A 19,170-nucleotide genomic window follows, 5' to 3' on the forward strand; every position below is an offset into this window, starting at 1 on the left:
TGCGGCCCTGCAGGAGAGAGCTGTCGGACCACCATACCAGGGCGGGATGCGAGAGGCATGTTGTACGGAGCTTTGACTGTGGTCAGTCACTTTGGCCCAGATTTTTAAAGCTGTTTAGGTGTTGCTGTGCGTAGCATCGCCAACACCTTACTGATTTAGGAGCTAAAATCTCATTTTCAAAAGGGATTTAGGCACTGTACCATGCCACTGCTGACTTAGGGCCTGATACAGCCTAGATGTTATGGCCCTGACAAAAAGCATGCAGCTGGCCTGCTCTGACAGGTTTCGTCAGTGCTGTGTTTTTATGCTTCTCCTGACCAAACCTTGCCCACTTTGTGGGGCTCTCCAGACACAAACGCAGACAAGATGTGGGTTTGGAGATCTGCCCATAGCTCCTGTTTGGTGCAGAGGCTGCAGTCAGGCTCTTTAGTTAATTAATGATGACAGATTCTGGAAATCAATCAGGTCAATCTGAGGAATCGTGCTCAGGTCTCAGGAAATCCTGTGGTTTTCATATTGGTAACTCTCAGGGGAAGATCGTGCATCCTACCTGACGTTGGGCAGTATTCAGGGGCGGCTCTAGACATGTCGCCGCCCCAAGCAGGGCTGCATGCCACGGGGGGCGCTCTGCCGGTCGCCGGGAGGGCGGCAGGCGGCTCCGGTGGACCTCCCGCAGGCGTGCCTGCGGAGGGTCCGCTGGTCCCGCGGCTTTGGTGGAGCCGCCCCCAGTGGCATGCCGCCCCAAGCATGCGCTTGGCGTGCTGGGGCTTGGAGCCGCCCCTGGCAGTATTTTATTACTCTTACTATTAATTTCAGTGATACTTCTTGAGGAGTAAGGTGCTACTCAGCATGAGTAAGGGTGGCACAATCCAGCCTTGGATGAGTAATTAATTGGTTTTCCAATGCACCTGTTAAAATGGCTCCGTAACGACTTTAGAATCGGTTTGTCTTTGTGTTTTAAATACCTCACCCACCCCACAAAAATCTATGAGAATGCTAAGCTACAAACCTATCATGAATGCTGATGAACTGAATGTGCCATAAAAGGGAAACATGCCCAGGTTAAAAGAGGCATTCTCTCCTCGATGCATCAGCATTGTATGCTAGCAGCTCCCATAAATGCCAATGCAGGAATCCCTGAGCGAAGGATTTGCTGGGTATTGAAAGGCTGTTTGTTCATTGGACAAAAGTGCATTAGTAGAGAGCTAACTGCAGTGGGAATGACTGGCAAATCCAGCTTGGAAATGCAGTTTGCAGAAAAGATTCAGGGAGCTACCTGTATGCTCTTCTGCATCAGTTTGGTTCCTGTGTGTGGATAATTGAAATATGAATGGAAGGAACATGAAACAAAAAATAGGTAAGGGAAAGAAAGTTCCCAGCGCATGAATAACCCATTTATTATAGCACTAAGTGGAGAGGAATGTTACTTGCTAATATCAATGCACAGATGGGGAATACATTCAGCAATATTCATTATTGTGCTGGGTCTGACACTTCATTGCTATTTGAGGACTTTCCAGTCCACTCAAACTTTTTGTTGCTATCGGCAATCTCAATGTGACTTTTAAAGGATAGATTTCCTGAGATAGGCAAGCACCAGATCACCGTAATTTCATCACAGAGGAAACTGGAGATGAAAGGTTTTTCTCATTTCACGCTCCTGGATTTCTCTGCCTGAGGAGAAGCGCTCCATTGTCGTCAGTGCAGACATTTGACAAAGAGGTCAAGTTTACAGCTTTGGGGGATGTCCGCCCCTCGCCCCCAGCTCTGATAGCAGCTCTGGCTCCTCCTTTGCCTTAACTCCCCAATGCTAAGTGTTTTCTCTCTTCTAGCATCCTGTAACACTGCTTCTTGTGGTAGTAACAAGCCTTCAGCTTGGCTGTTTATGGCAAGAGGGGTCATTCAGTGTTTACTTTGTGCATGATGATCAAGCAGAGTGAAGAGGCAGCTTCCTGACTCTTATTTACATTGCCCTGGCCACTGGGGGGAAATAAAAAGGCAAATCTCCGGAGAGGTTCTTTTCGGAAGGGCAGCATTCCCAGACACAAAAGGCCCAATCCCGCAACAGGATGGGCTGAAAGTTGCGCCCTGGCCATGGCAAAGTGCACAGGCAGCAGCAGAGGGACACATACACTTTTCTGAGCGAGCAGGCAAACCGGATGGAACTTGTGCTGCTAGGCACAAGCTCCTGCTTGCTTTTTCTAGAGAAGGGAACACTTCTTTGATTTCACAGCCCTCCCCAGGCCCTGTCCTGCTGCCCCGCCCCCTTCCCAAGCAGCGAGTTTCACTCTAGGTGACCTGATGGGAGATGGCAATGGACTGGATTGTTTGAGCGTTAGCTGGCTAAGCGATCCCCTGGCAACTGGCTGCTTTTGTCTCTGAGGTTCAGAGAGGTAGCGTGAGTTGCGCACTCGGTCACTGACAGGTCTTGGTTGACAGCTCCCTTCTTGTTTTGTAAAAATTGGTTGCTAGTTGAGACATGACGAAGTTTTGAAAGAGGGAATTTTGTTTCTTGTACAGTTTCCTGCGAAAGGTCACAGTGCCGCCCACGGTGCCACTCCGGGAAAATAAACACACACAGCTGCTGCAGCTGCGACTGACGCACATCAGGCAGTTTGAAAACATGCAGGGTCACCAAGGAGCTCCAGGGATGGGATCTACATAGAGCTCTGGGGGGATCTTTATAGAGCACTGACTCTATATGAGATCACTATGGTGTCAGGTCCAGACAGGATTGCTACATAGTGCCAGCTCTGTACGGGATAGGTGTAAGGTGCTGTTGCTAAGCGGGATCAGCTCTGTGAGAGATTGCTAGAGAGTGCCAGCTTTCTGCAATGCAAACTTCCATGAACACAGCCTCAGAGCTGAGAAATGCCCAAATCAGGGAGTTAAAAAGCTCTGCTCTTCCTGTCACTTGTACCAGTTTCACATCATCCTTGCACAGGGTTCAGCCCTGAATGTGCAACCTGTCTGAGTTAGCATTCGGCTAGGAACACTGGCTTTGGCTAGCACATATTTCAGCTTTAACATTGTGTTCATGAAATATTTTGTATTTAATTCCCCTAATTTTGGTTTAATGAAAGAAAGAGTGAGCAAGTAAAAGGGAATTGGGGTGTGTGGGGGGAAAAGAAATAGAAAAGAAAGGCCTGGGGCTTGCAGCCCTAAACACCTGCATCAGCATGGAGACTGTATCATCCCTCCATCCCTATAGTTCTGTGGGCCTGTTTCTCAACTTTTGCACTCTTTTACACCGGTGTAATACAATTGACTTCAGTGGAGTTACTGCTGGCTTACGCCACTGTAACGGAGAGCAGCATCAGGTCCTAGAGCACTCTGCTACTGCCGTTGTGCTACAGTCCTTGTGCTTCTGTTACAGTTTTGAGCCCACCTGGTACTTTTGTTGTTAAGCTTGGACAGGTTTGATTTTTGTTTGCTGTGGATTCCGGTGGGTAATATCGATGCTCATCTCCAAATAGTTCTTCTAGTTTTTTACTGATTCAAAGCAATGGTTCTCAGGCCCTAGTCTCACTGGAGTGTTGGCCGGTCATGTGGCACTGGCTCTCCTTGTTCTCAGCTGCTCCATTGCATTACATGACAGCCAAAACGACACTCAGTGCTTTCCTAATTGTCCATTGGCTAGGTAAGGAATTGCTACAGTGGGCAATGAGATATTATGTGATGGTGAATGAAAGAGGAGGTGATCTGCTCCATTGAGGATAGGTGGGGAAGTGTCTATTCTATGGAACAACCTTTGTAAGGTTCAAGTATTGCAAAGTTTGAGAACGCATCACTGAAAGGTTTTCACAGTCAGAGAAGGAAAGAAAATACCAGTCCATGTTCCAATAGACTGTAGCAGCTGAGATGAATAACAGATTCAGAAATTACAGCATTAATCCTATTTCATTATATTTGTTTCTTGTAAATTGACAGACAGCAAAGCTAGCTCCAGTTGTTTGTGAGGGCAACGTGTCTTTAATTTTCCCTCTCTGTAAATTTGTATCATAAAAGAAATAACTTTCCATGGTTAGTGGAGGGGGAAAAATGACTAAGTAACATCTGAGGCTTGGGCTGCAAGCAGATCCATGTGGGCAGAGCAGTATGCCCACGAAAAGCCTAACCGACTTTAATGAGGCTCTGTATAGGCATAAGGGTATGCCCATGCAGAACAGATGATTGGAGTCTCACTGATTACAAGTGACAAAAAGTTAAGAAAATAGTCTCAGAGCCAGGCAAATATATTTTATACCAATTTCCTAGAACTGGAAGGGACCTTGAAAGGTCATTAAGTCCAGCCCCCTGCCTTCACTAATTTTTGCCCCAAATCCCTATGTGGCCTCCTCAAGGATTGAATTTATAACCCTGGGTTTAGCAGGCCAATGCTCAAACCACTGAGCTATCCCTCCCCCCTCTTTCCCCACTGTCTTACTACAAACTGACCTGTGGGGCTGAGACCACGCCTGTGATGTTCCGGCCAAAACAAGGGTTTTTTGTAGAAAGTCATGAGCAACGGCAAAGGTGATGGAATGTCACCAGCTGAGCTCTGTGTTGGTGAAGCAATCTCTGTAGATTGTAAATTCTATGCAGTGTCACTATACTGCAAGTTCTGCTCTGAGTTACTCCCTTGAAAAATCCAGAGTAATTCAGTTGGCTGCACCAGTGTAAACGAGAACAGAAATTTGAACTTGTGTCTCTTTGGATAAATACATATTGGAGTCCACAGGTAATTATATTCTATATCTGAACTTATACAACTAGACCTACTGAGTGGGTTTTTACAGGGGTGTTACATATCCTTAAAAGCAGGCTTGTAACTGAAAGAATGATGAAACTGACTGTGGAGCAGCGAACTATTAAACTTAGCTTTTAAACAAAGTTTTACATTCTGAATACAAGAAGTTAAAAACATAGGGCCAAATTACTCAGTTTTTACACAGTCCTTACACTGGCAAAATGCCCAGTAAAGTCAGTAGGAGTTTTTCCTCAGTCAGAACCAAGTAAAGGCTTAATAATAAAATAATGGTAATAATAATAATTAATAATTAATAATAATCTTTTCTGGCTTCGGTCCATGGAAAAGAAACCTTTGCTTTGCTCTGCAGGTTTGACTAAGTTAAAACTCTTCCATATGTAAGGTGTTTGTTAACTGTTCAGTCTAAAGGGTTTTGCACCAATGTGAATCAGGGGTAACCCTACTGATGTTAAGAGTGATGTGGTATAAAGAAGTGCAAAATCAGGCTGAAAGGCCGGAATACAAGTTCACATTGTTGGCACTCAAGGCTAGATCTTCAAACTGCTGTGTGGTCTTTGCTCTGAGAATAGCCCGGAATAAATCACGTGCCCAAGTGCCCACATGAATTGCTGGGCACAGAATGGGGCCCATAGAATGTTTTCAGACCACATGGAAATAAGCTGGCTAGATTGACCATAGGAAGAGGTGGTGAGGGGGCAGGGCTCTGGGTATTGTCACTCAGGTGTAGTATTACAAGAATTGTGTGGGCATCTTACACTCAGGCTGGGCATGTTTAGACAAATGAAAACCTTCCATCTGATGACAAATAAAATTCCACAAGTGTGAATATGTTACAGCAAGAGCCTGATCAAATGAACACAATGGCAGTCAACAGAAGTGGCCCTACATTTCCCAGGAACATTACTGTCTTTGTTTAAAACTACAATTTGAATGCGCAGTAATGACTGATGGCTTAAGTCGATCTTTATTGTTCGCATTACAGTAGTGCCAGTGGCCACAGCCATGTTAGAGCCATTGTGCTAGGTGCTGTACAGACACGACAGTCCCTGCCCCAGAGACCTTACGGTCTCACTAGCAAAGAGAGACAAAGGTGAGAAGGGAAGCAGCACCCCAGGTTATGCAGCAGGTCAGTGACAGAGATGGGAGGGACAATGTCAGATCATCTGACTCCCAGGCAAGCATCTTACCCCCTGGCTCATACTGCCTCTTACAAAGCAATAGGTGTTTGCAGTATAATGACAGAACCAAACAGCCAGGAAAGATTGCTTTGGAAAGGAAAAACCCTCTGAAACAAGATTGTTTGCTTTTGTTTCCAGAGCCGAGTAAATCATCTTATTAGCATGTAAACACACCTATCACAGGCCCACTGGCCCTTTGAGGCAAGTTGGCCTCAGCCTTGCCCATGACTTAGCAACTGTCCCTCAGCCTCACTGATGAGCAGGTGACACAGGCTAATCAGTGACCCCAGCCAGACATAATGGGGCTTAATTAGAACCAGTTCCAGCTGTGGCAGCGAAGCAGGGTGATAACTATTTAAGTAGAGCCGGGAGCTCAGGAGAGGGAGGAAGATTCTGGAGGCAGGAACAAAAGGGAAGTTCCCCTCGGAAGCGCCTGAGGAAGTCATGCTGGGAGACCTGCAGGGAGCAGAGTAGGCTCCTGGGGAGAGCTCTGAGCTAGGGCCTACGAGGGTAAGGGAGCTGCAGTCCAGCCCAGGAGAGCCAAAGGGCCCTTTGTTTCGAGCCGAACCCTGGAAGGGGAATGATCTGTTCTGGGACTTGGCTGAAGGGCTGAGCTAGAGAAGACCCAGTGCGGGAGGCTCGGGAAGAGACTGGTTGGGAGAGGTTACTGTGGCCGAACAAGCGGCTGCCAGAAGGGCTATGAGAAGCACCCTGCCACGCCGTGCCCTGGCAAGAGGGGGCGCCCTAGAGGTGAAGAAGTGCACATACGGCACCTTATCACATTGACTCCCATCAGGATAGACCAAGAAAAGGGAGCTGGGGAGGGGACAGGAGAGGGTGGGAGTGGACATTGCCATGTTTGATGTGGGTGGGAGACATGCTGGTGAAGATAGGGGGAGAAATTCAATTTAAGCCAAGAAGGCTGCAGGTGTGGCTAGGTTTGTGCACCTCTCTGCACAGGGCTGGATTTCATCCCATGTGATGTCCCAGCACACCAAGGAGCCTGGCTCCCTTTCAGGAACTGATCCTTGAGTCGGCGTCTCTGTTGCGGCATCTCCAAGGAGTCAGAGGGAAGGAATAGTTTGCTGCTCCTTTGCCAGGGCGACTCCCTCCATTAGGAGGATAGAGGCAAGTTCTGTTTTCTGGAGTGTGGGAGGGATGGGACCTTTCTGGGCTCTTCTGGGATCCTTTAGGGAAGGGTAAGGCAAGGGCTGTGAGCAAGCAGTATTTGGGGTAAGGTGTTATGAGATGGTGCTTTTCATGGCCAAGCCCTGCAGAGGGGCTGACAGGTGACTCAGTGCATTTGCAGCTACTTTGTCCAAGCGGGGAAGATTTCCTGGCAGGGAGGTTTTCTTGGACCTTTCCAGCTGTGCACAGGCCTGGCCTTTTCATAAGGCCACCCATTATCGCTAGATTAGAAGAAGGGCCCTTACCAGCTTCAGCAGGTAACATGCCACAGGTCATATTCACTCGCAGGAATGTGTTGGGTTTTCCTGTCCTGCAGTACAAACAAAGCATTGTACGGCAGCCCAAACAGGATCCAGGCTTTACCAGGTAATAGCAACAATGATGCTATTGTAAGGAGGAACAGGAGAGGTATTGGAAGGAGAACCGGTCCCGAAGGCACAACATCCCTTTCCTGCAAACAGCCGGCAGTATGCTCAGCAGGAACAGAGTCCTCCTATGCCCCCGTGCTATGGAGCACAGCTGAGCTGCCCTGTGGATGTAGGAGGCCAGCGCGTCACTGGGAATCATGCTGAGAATTTCACTGCATCCAGGTACTTACAGGTACTTGATCATGGCCCTGACCTGCCCATGCCCATCCCTCTGCACTTTACTAGACATTCCTAGATTATAAAGCCAGAAGGGATCACTGTGGTCTTCTAGTCTGACCTCCTGTATAACAGGCCAGAGACATGCCCAGAATTAATTCCTGTTTGTACCAGAGCAGATCTTTGATTTAAACATTGGCTGTGATGGAGAATCCACCACGACCCTTGGTAAATTGTTTGTTAAAAATGTGTGCCTTATTTCCAGTCTGAATTTGTCTGGTTTTACTGCCAGCCATGGGATCATGTTATACCTTTGTCAGTTACATAGATGAGCCCATTATCAAATGTCTGTTCTGCATGTCGATACTCATAAACTGTGGTCAAGTTACCCCCAACCTTCTCTTTGTTAAACTAAATAGATTGAGCTCTTTGAGCATATCACTGTAAGCCATGTTTTCCAATCCTTTAATCATTCTTGTGGTTCTCCTCTGGACCCTCTCCAACTTGTCATCATCCTTCTTGAACTGCGGACAACCAGAACTGGACACAGGATTCCAGTAGTGGTCACACCAGAACCAAACACAGAGGCAAAATAATCTCTCTAATCCTACTGGAGATGGCTGTTTATGTATGCAAGGATCACATTAGCTCTTTTGGTCACAGTGTTGCACTAGAAGCTCATATTCAGCTGATTATCCATCATGACCCCCACATCTTTTTCAGTCCCTGCTTCCCAGGATAGAGATCTCCCCGCCCCTGTAAATATGGCCTCCATTCTTTGTCCCTAGACTTAACTCATGTTTGCTTGTGGCCAGCTTACCAAGTGATCCAGATCACTCTGTGTCAGGGATTTATTATTTACTACTCCTCAATCTTTGATATTCTGAGACAGTTTGTGCCCTCCAAGTAGCAGAACTGTTCTACTCCCACTGTCACTTGGTGTCTGGGCAGGACGTGGGCCTGTAGCTGGATTGTTTTCACTGGACAGGTGTAGAAGCCAGCCAGTTTTATTTTACTAAGACCTGATCATGGTCTTTCAGGTCAAAGGAGTAGTAGCTTGGGTTAGACCCAGGTAGGTATCTAGCTCACTCTTTCCATGAGCAGGCTAAGAAGTGATGACAAATTCAGGCCTTAAAAATGAAGGAAAGCTTCAGTTCGAATTGTCCTGCTTTGGCTATCCCCGCTGGGTTTCTGTTACCAATCGTTCAAAAGAACCCGGACCATTTCAGAGGTATTGAGAGACAGATGTGCCGCACGCGTTCTCTCAAACAATGAAAGGCCCTGAGTGCCAGTACTGTTATGAACTACAGCTGGGTTTTCCATTCTCTCCTTTCCCCTGCCTAAACTCAGAGCAACAGATTTTCCTGTTCCCAGTGCTGCCGGCCATCTCTCTCTCTTCACTGCACTCCTTACCCCGTTCCTCACTCTGATTCTCCAGAGGTGGAAAATCAGTATCCATGCAGTAGGCTTTCAGAGGAGTGCTCCTGTGGCTTTCCCATCCCTGGAGAGAAGGATGCAGATTCTGGCTGACTTTTTAAAGGGGCTGATCTCCTATGAATGGCTGGCACTTCTTCACTGCACTCTAGGCCCCACAGCCCTGATGCTTAGTAAAGAACACAGTACAGCTTCAGGGCTATGCAGCTACACTTGGAGCTGGGCACATGGTTCCCAGTTCGCATGGATGTACCTCCGCTAGCTCTGCCAAGCTAGCTCCCTAAAAATAGCAATGTGGCTGTGGTGGCACAGGGGGCGGCTTGGGATGTACCCGTGAGCGTTCCCTGCATACGTATGCAGGTGGCTAGCCCCAGCCTCAGCCCATGCTGCCTGAATCACATCACTAGCTTCATGTGCAGATGGAGCCTACGGCAGGGGCACTGGAACAGGAGGCCATGGTCCTCCCACTTTTTGCCACAGGCCCCGCCCCTGCCCCACCTCTTCCTGCTGAGGCCACGGCCCCCAGCCATGCCAGCAGCTGGAGCCCAGCCAGGGAGCCCAGGCAGTTGCCCAGGTGGCTCTTACCATGGCCGGGCTCTGGCTCCGAGGCCCCGCCCCCCGGCTGGAGCCGAGTCGAGGTAAGAGCCATGTGGGCAGCTGTGGGGAGCCGTGGACGCTCCATCTGCCCTGGGAGGGGAGCCTGGGGGGGTGGGAACATTGGCTGGGGGCTGTTCTCGGCCCCCCCCCACCATGGGGAGGTGGAGAGGTCCTGGCTCCCCGGTTCTGCTCTGGCTTCCAACTTGGCTGGGGGTGGGGCCTCGGGGAAGAGGTGGGGCAGGAGTGGGTCCACAGAAGATGTGGGGGCCCCTAGCCCCCCCAGTTTGGGGAAGACTCCACTAACCATGGCTTCTGGCTGTCACCAGACTTCAGTTAGCAGCATTCAGTAAATGTGTTAGGTTCCTGCTCACCTCCGAGAAGGAGGTTTTCTACTAGGGAATGATTTCTGGTAAAGGTATCTGATCTGACGAGCTCTTCAGCATTCTCCTTTCCCAGGGTGTTAATGAGCATTGAGGGTGCACACAGTGCCAGGGTCATGCTGTACAGCACTAAGCACTCGGAGAGCACGCAACCCAACAGCCGCCATCCCACAAATATTTGAAAGTAGCCAGACAATTTGACAGCACCAGTCTCTGGACAAGCACTCGTGGCTGCAAATACAAACACATGTGCCCAGAAAACAATAGCTTCCAAACTCTTGTGCTGGCTCCTTACACGCTGAACATAAGGCCGTCCATCACTCAGCAGAGGCACATGGTGCCACATACCACCCTGACCAGATGACGTGCATTGAGAAAGATCAGTCAAGCCCCTCAGAGCACAAATTCAAATGCAGATGAAGCGATGCGCAGAGGCAACTTTTCAGGGCTAGCTGGCTAAATGTCACACACTGCACCTGCACCTGGCACGGAACCCCATGACTGGCATGGGCAAACTCTCATTTAGGCAAACGCGTGGAATTTGTATCAGTAATTTAGGGAGCTAATATTGAAAGGCCTCCACGCCCCCCAATTCCCCATATCATTTTTACAGTGAACCCTGAAGTCCCCCCTGGCCCTCCCACTGCCTACCAGCTCTTCATTGTAATGAGTCACTAGAGTAAAGAGAGGCTATGCAGGTCAGCGACAAGGCAGTGGTGACACAGAAGAAGGACAGTGTTGACGTGAAACTCCAGACACAGCAGAAGATTTCAATACAAAAGGGTTTTTCAATTGTTCTAAATCGCTGAACTGGGACCCTCTGTAACTCCTGGATCCTACTCTAAATCTGCTACCTCGCACTGTTGTTTCAATGACCTATGGTAGATCCAAAGTATAACCCCCAGTGCCCCCTTCACCCCATATGGTGTCATAGTCCTGATCGGCTCTAATTAATTTCCTGGTGTATCAGTCTCCTAGTGAGTATCTCTGGATGCCTGGGGGCTTTGCCCAGGGATCGGCCTGGCTTTGCTTCTCCTGCCTGTGATCAGCACTTCCCAAAAGGTGTGAGTTATCATGGGGAGTCATGCTCCCAAGGAGGATGCTTGGGTCAGATCTGCTGACAGGGGTTTCCTCCCAACATGCTTGGTATATAACCAAGCCTGACCCATCAGCAGGAGCACAGAGCTGCCTGGACACTCACAACTTCCTTCTCTTTCATTTTAAATAGGGAACTACATACCACAACGGGAGGTTTGAGGGAAGAGGGAGACAAGCACCATGAGAGGAGGAGGAGAGGAAGAAAGTGTGAGGAGATGGAGGTATGAGCTCAGCGCAGTGTGCTCTGGTTAGCTGGTGTGAGATGTTTAGAGGTCATTGTAGTAGGTGCCTGTGGAACACTCTACCCAGCGAGCCAGGACACTCAGCCACACGGCAAGGGGGAATACGTAGAGATTCATTGCTACTTCCAGTGTGCAGCAAGCGGACCAAGTAAATCTAGCAATAGAGGAAGAAGTGCAGGTACACTAGAGTTCATACACTGCTCATTCCAGAAAGAGACACTTTGTGAATTACAGGGAAATTCATGATAAATAGCTGCTTATCCTTCTCTCCAACAGCCCGATATACCCTTGCCTCAGACAGTCAGAGCCTTGACTTCACTGTGGTCCCTTTGCGCTTCTCTGGTGGAAGTCACAGATTAGCAATGCTGCCCCAGCATAAGGGAATACCTGGATGGCGTAAAGTCAGCGCAGCTCTTTGAGGCAGGGATGGTCATTTACTAGATGTTTGTACAGCACCCAGCATAATGGGGCCCAATCCAGTTGGCCTCCAGATGCTGCTGCAGTATCAATGCTCAGTAATACATCATCCTGGGCTGGCTCTGACTATCCCCCACTGACATATTGTGCCTTGGGGGCCACTGGCAGCCCGCAGAAGTTAGAGCAGCCTTGAGGCTACTCTAGGTAGCTGGGTGCCAGACCATAAAAGAGAGCCCTTTGTCCCACTTCACCCCCTGTGTTAGGTCCTGTGCTCAGCACAGCTCGGCCAGACACAGGGATCGAGGCCCGACAACCTTTCAGTCCACACAGTCCCCCGGCACTGCGTCTACACAGATGATAGGAACACCTCAGTCAGCGTTCCCCGGCGGTTTGCTTTACTGGCTGGCAGTGTGGAAATAAGTCAGTATTTCCAGGGTGGGGGGGGGGCGGGGGTTGGAGAGGTGTTGCAGAAGGATCTGTAGAGCCTGGGACTCCACACCCCCTTTCCTAGAAGCTTGCTAAACTGTCCAAGTTTTTCCCATGCACAGTTCTCACCCCCTCCTCCAACAGAGCTGGAGTTCACCCTGTGTGCTTTAGGCCAGGCTCCTGCTGAACTGTGTCAGTCAGCCAGTCAGGTATCTGACAAAGATGCCTTTGGAATGGGCATTGCTGCTCTCCAGGATTGGGAGGGTGCCAGGGGCTGCCCCGTGTGCAAACCTCAGACACCACTGCAGTCCCTGTGAGCACCCTGAGGTTCAAGCCTCCCCAGCAGGGATGGAGGCAAAGCCACAGCCCTGCCACACACACCAGCCCACTGCAACGGGGTGCACACGGCACCTTCCTCATGGCAGGCCCAGTGCACAATCTCCCCACTCAGCAGTGTGTGAGTCAGACATGTCACCTGAACTGCTCTTCCTCCTCTCTCTGGGGCTGGGGCCGCGGGATGATCCCCTTTGCCCTGTCTCTGGGGCATAAACTGGTTTCATTTTCCTGAAGTTTGGGAAGTGCAGTTATAACCGAACCCCACTGTGTTTGCAAAAATCTTTGCGAGGCAAGTGGAATTACATTTCCCCTCTCTCTGCATGTGGACTAATGGAGATGATTCATAAATGACTTCAATAATTCCAGTGGGCAAGCAGATTAGCATCATGTGTGAGAAGCAAAACTAGAAATTTGGACTTCTTAGCATGTCGCCAAGAGACAAATAAAATAAAATAAAGAAACCACTTGAACCTTGTGTTTGCTGGTTTTCAATTTCACCATCAGCAAACAGCAACTTTTAATACTATGTATTTCCTGTATATAGCTTTCTTCAGCTAACATAGCCTTTGAGCTAGGTAAGTATTCTCATACTCATCTTATAGATCAGTAAGCATAGGAAGCCTGAAGCCAATATTTTTCAAACTTGGGTGCCTAAAATGAGACACCTAAATAAGTGACTTGATTTGCAGAAACACTGACTGCTGAGAACTCCCAGTGAAGAAACTGGGAATTGAGCACCTCTGAAAATCAGATTGCTTGTACATAGGAATGTGGAGTTAGATGCTGTCTTATGCAGCCTTGGTTGAATATTTTGGCCTAAATGATCTGCACATGGTTACACAGCACATCAGTGGCATAGCTGGGAATAGAATCCAGAAGTCCTGATTGCGAGGTTCGTGCTCTGGGTTATTGCCTCACCACAAAAATCAAAACAAAACAAAAAGGCTGTTTCTGGCTCTGGAAAGATCTTTACTTTTAAAGCTGCAAAGCCTGCACAATTTCGCTAATAAATATTGTTCTTGTGTACAGTGCAGAATGTCTGTCATGCCTGGAGTTTAGTTAATGGTGCTGTGGTCAGTTTCAGTGATTGGACTCATGCCTAGCATAATTGTAAGTAGACTGAGCCATCCCATACATAGCTTTACATGGTTTTTGTTTGATTGTGTACCTGTATGAATTCCTGGCATTTAATTGTACTCTCTGATAGGGGCAGGTTTGCCGGCATTGGTTAGTGATAGATCATATCAATGCTGGGCTGCTTAATTTCACTTTCTGATCATCAGTCCCCCTTTAAGGTGTCTCACTTTGGGCACCCAACAATAGAGGCCCCCAGGATCACTAGTTGCTATTAAATCTCAGCATATATGTGCAGCATGTCCAAGGGTACTAGTACTATGGGAACCTTAACTTGTGTATCTCAAGTTGTGGTGACTTTAAGGGGGACAGTCTGGCCCAGGTGCAAGGGGTGCTGAAAACACCCCAGTTTCTCCGTCAAATGGCCTCTGTTTTTATCTGTGTCCAGCCATGCGAAATACTAGCCATTTGCTCAAGAGTTGACAAGGCCAGTGGATGATCTGTGCTGGAGAGGCGTGTGGCGGTTAGGGCTTTGGGGAGGATCTGTGCTCTGGCCTGCGTAAGCATCCTCGTCGCATGTGCCCCAGCCAATCTGGGCTTGTGCTAATGCTGTCTTTTGCCTTTAATAAAGAAAGAGAACAGCATCCAAAGGGAATGAAACATCATGCTCCAGGGTGTAAGCTGATCAGCTGCTGGGGTCAGAAAGGAATTCAAGCCCCACCCTGCGCATTGTTTTCACTTTTTCCTGTACATTAGAATCTAAAGTATCAGGCATTGACTGCTGCCAGGGAAACAATACCAGATCATGTGCGTACGGACCCATGGCAGCCCAGGGCTCTGAGAGACTATAGTGCAGTTTGAGGCACTACTTAGTGTTTGAATATCTCCCATCCGTCAGGGTTAGCCATTTTCACTGACTCCATGATGGCAGAGCTTGGATGTAAATCACAGAGGTGGGCACTACTTGTCTGTGGAGCTCACTGCCATTAGTGTTTGTGGGGGAGCAGTGCAACACCCCATAGGGCCGTGAGGAGTGCTGCACAGTGTAGTGCAATCTGTGTGTGTGTGGGGGGAGCGGGGGGAGGGGATGTGCAGTGCAGTCTATGTGTGGGGGAATGAGCAGTGCAACACCCCCCTGAGGAGTGCTGTGCAGTGTAGTGCAATCTGTGGGGGGAGGAGGGGAGGGGATGAGCAGTGCAGTGCAGTCTGTGTGTGTTGGGGGGTGAGCAGTGAAGTGCAGTCTATGTGGGGGGGGGGAGCAGTGCAGTACCCCCATGGGGCTCTGAGGAGTGCAGTGTAGTGCAGTGTAGTCTGTGTGTATTGTGGGGGGGGGTGAGCAGTGCAGTGCAGTCTATGTTTGGGGGGGAGCAGTGCAGCACCCCCATAGGGCTCTGAGAACTGCAATGCAATGCCGTCTGTATGCGTTGTGGGGATGAGCAGTGTGGTCTATGTGGGGGATGAGTAGTGTAGCACCACCGTAGGGCCCTGAGGAGTGCACTGTAGTGAAGTGCAGTCTGTGTCTGTTGGGGGAGGGGGAGATGAGCAGTGCAGTGCATTCTATGTGTTTGGGCGGGGAGCAGTGAAGCACTCCCATGGGTCTCTGAGGAGTGCAGTGTAATGCAGTGCGGTCTGTGTGTGTTGGGGGGGTGAGCAGTGCAGTGCAGTCTATGTTTGGGGGGGAGCAGTGCAGCACCCCCATAGGGATCTGAGGAGTGAAGTGCACTCTGTGGGTGTTGCGGAGGTTGGGGGTGAGCAGTGCAGCACCCCAGCACAGCCCTGTTGGAGGAACTGACTGTGGATGGTAAGAGGGGCTTGCACAATAGCTAGGTTCCAGGCGGGGACTCGGAATCCCATTGCCTGGGGCTCTCTGCGTCCAGCTGTTTGTGACAGGCTCTCTCTGCTAGTGCACACCCCACGCCAGTGACAGGGGAGGCCCCATATCATCCCAGACTAGCTGTATCCATTGTGGGATACCAGTAGCTTTCCCTCAATGGCCACTTTGTTCAGTGCTGCCTGTCAGTGTGATAGGTCCCCTTGTGTAGCCCCCAGCACACACCCTGCTTCCCTCTGCCTCTTGCCGTAGGAACAGAGAAAGGGTCCAGGACAATTTTCCGGATCACAGATGAAGCAAATGTTACGGGGCTGCACACAGAGGGCTCCAGAGCATCGTAGCTCTTGTCTCCTTTGCTACAGCGCCATCCATAATTCATTCCCTGTAGCAGCTGCAGAGAAGGGCAGCAAAAGAACCTGATAATGTCTCACTCAGGGAGGAAAATGAGAATTTGGGCTCCATCAATGGAGAGGCCAGACTTTGACAGTGTCGCCTGAGGACTTTTTATCGCAGGCTGTAGCTCGGCTAGACATGGGACCAAGCCCTTAAGTTCAGGGGCGACTGGCTCTGGGAGTTCGGTCTGAGCTGTTCTCTTGCACGAAAGCCCCAAATGCTAAAAGCAGAAGGTGAGCTGCGCTCTGGGAAGTGGCCAGTCTCAGGCATTGTGCAATGGGTTTGGGGGTAACTGCAGCCCTGTGCGGGAAGGAGAGGAAGTTGGTGGAGGTTCGGTTACTCTGGGAAAAGGAGCACATGGGAGGACGAAGAGTGTTTTCAGAGACTCCTTTATTCACTTTCCATGTACCATTTGCCCAGAGTGAAATCTGGAATGCACTGAGGGGTTACGTGTAGCATAGTGGAGGATCAGCGGGGAGGGCTTCTCTCTGGGTGGAAAATCCCCCTTTTGGCTGGGGTTGCTTATTAGCCTGAGTCAGTAGATTGTTTTCCTGGTTTATGATGTGCCAACTATTGTTTAGCTTAATTGCCTGGAATATTAACAGGGCCAATATAATCCTACTAGATTAAGGAAAATGATTCCTTCCCTGGAAGGAAAAGACGCTTCAGTAGCAAGGTTGCAAGACAGTACGTCTGCCGTCAGATACTCTTACGAAGCTCAGACAGCTATGGGACTGGGTCAGATTTCTCATTCCTGCTTTGCCCCTGGGACCAGGGAGGGAGAGCACACACACGTGCACATGCACACAGGAGAGGCCAGAGTTCCAGACTCCATCCTAACAGCACTGGTTGGAACGATGAAGGCGGGATGCCGAGTACTTTTGAGCCTTAGCTAGGGAGCTCTTGGTTGTAACCACTGCCTCGGACAAATTCTGGCCGAGTCAACTAGTCTGCCTGCTGGGAAGTACAGGTAGGAGCGTCCACCCTACCAGCCTTTAAATGAGTGTGGTATGCCCAGTGCCCATTCTCTATGGTCTCCTCACCCCGCTCTGCCTCCCTTTGGGTCCTAGCCAGGAACAGTGCCTCTGCTCACTGGCAGGATGCTGAGCTCCTAGTGGGCAGAGGGCACACCCTGCTAGCACCTGTGCGGAGCCAAGCATGATGGAATTTTATAGTAGGAACATAAGACTTGGAAGAATGCTGTTTGTTGCCTAGGCATCTCACCAGAGCATAATGAGTCCAGGGGTGCGCACAGCTTGCGTGGTTCAGAAATCACATCTGGATAACGGGTGAGTGATTTTCCCCACTGCCTGCTCCTCAGCAACAGCGGGCAGGAAAACTGGCAAGATGAAACTTTTGGATGGGTTTGAGTCATGCTGGAGATTCCAGCATAGCAAATGTGGAATAGAATTCAAACTTCCAAGAGACTGGTTCTTTTGGGGGCCAGAGGAGGGCCGGAGGACAGAGGTATTTAACCAGGCCTGTTCTCTCATGATTCCTTCTGCAAGACCCTTATATCTGCCGCTAGAAAAGCCACCAGGTTAGTGTTCAAATCCAACTAAGGTAGCCAAGACACCAGGTGTATCAAGCTAGGCACCCAAAATCAGCTTCCATGCTAGAAAATATTGGCTTTAATGACTGAACTGTGGGAGTGGAAGGAATTTTTATATCCAGATAAGAGCACAAATCCTAGGCACAGAAAAAGCCCATCTGGGCCAACACGCTGATTCTTTTATGGTTTCAACTTAATCCCACCATCCGGCTTTTTTCCCAGATGCCTTAATCCTCTCCCTCCCCAGAAACGAACCCAGGTGTCTCCTGAACACCACTGCGTCAGTTGCCTTCGTCAGCCCTTAGTCAACGTGTTCACTAACTAGAGTGAATGCGAATGGGCTTTGTATGCTGGGGTCTGTCTGATTTATATTTCCCAGCTCCTACCCTCGACTCCTCCTTGGCTTTGGTTACTCTCTGTGGGCTGTCGTTCTATTTCTCTGTTTCGCATTTGGGATAATTTTGCCCTCGTTACTCCCTGCTGGTTTCTGCTCTATTTTCCTAAGCAGCAACTGAGTGCCACTTTATTAGGGTGGGAGACAGTTGTCAGGAAGCAATGTTCTCTAGCAGAAAGATCAGGCATCCAGGGGTTCTACTCCTTAATTCTGCCACTCTGCCCTTTGTCCTTCAGTCTCCTGACAGGGTATCACAGGTAGGGCCAGCCCTAGAACAAATGGCGCCCCAGGTGAGTAGCGTTTTTGGTGCCCCCCTCCATTTATTAGACTTTTGAATACCTTATTTTGTGTTGCATTTGTAGCCCATTTCACAATTTAGATGCACAATTTGCATGCATGACTTATCCCTGTCATAGAAGAGGAGTAATTTGCACTCTAGGATCTGTAAATCTGTATTTATTCATGCCATATATAAGCCCCGCCGCTTATATACTTGTGAGGGCGTGGCTGACAACATTCGAGGAGGTTCTCAGAAAGTCTGGAAGGTTCTGCGAGATTCTACAAAGGTCCAGAACATTCTAGGAGGTTAGTGAAAAATGAATCCACATATGGAATACCTGAAACATTTTACTTCAAACATTCTATTTTCTCTTTTGTTGCTAACAAGAACAGCAGCAGCCTGAGCCTGGCACCCCCCTCCCCTCCAAGCCCAGCACACCAGGCAGTTGCCAGGATCGTCTGCCCCTGAATCCGGCCCTGATTGCGGGAGTATTGTATGTTGCAAGGCTCACACTGTAAAGTGAGTTAAGATCACAGGTGTCAGGCCTTTGAAAGTGCTGAGTATTATCATCACAAGTTTGTGACAGAGCAAATTCAGGGCTCGATTCCACTCCCGTTTAAGCCAAAGGCAAGGCACCCACTGAGCTCAGTGGGTTAAATTCGCCACGGTGCAGAGGGCCAGCACACGGTGTAATGGGTTCTGCTGGCCCTTGAAGGTCAGAGCTGAACTCTCTGGGGATAGGCTACCCAGTTCCAGGAGTTCTGGGGCTGGCAGGGTATGTCCACACTACAACTGGGAGTGAGCTCATGCTAGCAGAGTTCGAGCTAGCGTGCTGAAAAAGGCAGTGTGGATGTTGTGGCTCGGGCTGCCACTTGCATTTGCAAAGCCACCTGATGCCCAGCTTTGGTACCCAAGCAGCAACCATCCACACTGCTAGCTTTCAGCGCACTCTCTCGAGCCCCACTAGCTCAAGGCTGTCTACCCAAGCTGGAGCCTGAACATGGCCACAGACAGCC

General features: G+C 49.4%; 1 protein-coding gene across 1 annotated transcript in view; it reads left to right on the plus strand.

Annotated features, from left to right (window-relative positions):
* Positions 1 to 17,170: 17,170 nt before the first annotated feature.
* The window catches only part of NRG2 (neuregulin 2), a 184,157-nt gene continuing 182,157 nt past the window's right edge, over positions 17,171 to 19,170 (plus strand). The window contains exon 1 of the mRNA XM_045028853.1: positions 17,171 to 17,217. The gene's annotated coding sequence lies outside the window, so the exon portion shown is untranslated. The remainder of the gene's footprint in view (positions 17,218 to 19,170) is intronic.

Source organism: Mauremys mutica, chromosome 8 (genome assembly GCF_020497125.1).
Source record: "Mauremys mutica isolate MM-2020 ecotype Southern chromosome 8, ASM2049712v1, whole genome shotgun sequence".
NCBI lineage: Eukaryota > Metazoa > Chordata > Testudines > Geoemydidae > Mauremys > Mauremys mutica.